Below are 1,570 nucleotides of genomic sequence, written 5' to 3'. Positions count from 1 at the left end.
AGTGTGTGTGTGAGTGTGTGTGTGAGTGTGTGTGTGTGTGTGTGTGTGTGTGTGTGTGTGTGTGTGTGTGTTTACTAAAGGAAGAACCTTGTGTACATCCAACATTTAGAATGTCATAAATGTCAGATAAACGCCCTTTCTACGCCCTTTTCTATACAGGAAGGTAGTTTACAGAACTTTCGATTGAGTTCCCACAACCTTTAGGATTGGACGCACCCTAAGCTCTGTTGGTATCATGGTACAATGTACCATGGTGACTGGAAGAGTGGATAGCCCTGGTTCGAATACCCAACGGGGGAGTTTTCGACTTGGGCAGTTCTGGGGAGTTTGAGCCTGAGTACTAGTGACTGGTGTTATAGTTATATTTATAGGCTTTCGAGGCTGGCTGGCTTGGAGAAATGTGAAATTTGTAACAGGTGGCCAAACCATGACTTTAATTCTTCTCTTTTTCTTAAAAAGGCAGGCAGGACTCCGTGCCAATAGTAGCTTGCACGTCTTCATTTATTGTCTACCTGCCTCTTGTAACTTACTGTGATGTTTAGGGTTTTGCGGATTTCACCTCAAATGCAGTGATTTTTCGTTCATGGGTTTTACTAAATGTCTAAGTCTGGCACTGTTACGAGTCTCTTTTTTAAGTGTACATGTATTACCTGTTTTAGTGTGTTACATATTTTTAAAGTATATCACGTGATACACATTGCACTATTGGACAGTACTATGTGCACTTTTTTCTACTAATCAAATGGCGTCAATCTCGTAAAATGGGCCAGGGACAAAAAAAAAACAAAAAAAAAAAACAGGTCTCGACACAGTTTCCACCACCCACTTGGTATGTTATTGGACCGACGGAGTATCTATCATAGAATACTGTTACAGTTGGGAATGGATGACACGGCTGTCAGCGAAACGGGTACTTTTTCACTTATGTTAACCACATATCAACGAAACGTGAATCTGCAACTTTTTATCGCCACCCCGGATAACGCTTTGTCGCCGCGCAAATACGTCATCGGGGTGAAATCGGGCTATTAGTCGAGTTGCTGAAATCGAAGAAATCGGCATCTTTCCGACTGTTTTTATCAAACATAAATTTGGTTTTTGTTTTGTTTTTTTGCTTGTTTTTGTTTGTTGGGTGTGTTTTTCCTGCTAGCTCGTCACCTTTTATGCTCGTTTAAAACAGATTTCTGTGTGGATTTTACTTTAAAACTTTGATCAAAGGCACAGGAAATGTAAATTTGTAGTTTCTAAGGACACTCAAGCTTTGGAAGTCATCAAACTTTGGCGGCCTCTTCCTCGCTATTTTTATCTCTGACACTAGGCGACACCCTCCCCCCCCTTCCCCAACGATCGCTCCCCAACCACCTTCAATCGCAAATGTCTCGACTTCTGTTTTCTCTAGATGGGGTATTTTATTGTCATCAAAAGCAAGACAAATGAACAAGCTTTAAGAAAGTTTGACGAGCATCTGATTCTACCGTATTGCAACACAACTGTAATTCCTTTCATCAACGTTTTGCAGCAAAATCCACTCAGAATGTGTTTTCATATTGACATAGTGTTGAGCCCCCCC

Source organism: Aplysia californica, unplaced genomic scaffold (genome assembly GCF_000002075.1).
Source record: "Aplysia californica isolate F4 #8 unplaced genomic scaffold, AplCal3.0 scaffold00065, whole genome shotgun sequence".
NCBI classification, from domain to species: domain Eukaryota; kingdom Metazoa; phylum Mollusca; class Gastropoda; order Aplysiida; family Aplysiidae; genus Aplysia; species Aplysia californica.
Note: the sequence above shows the minus strand (reverse complement) of the source record.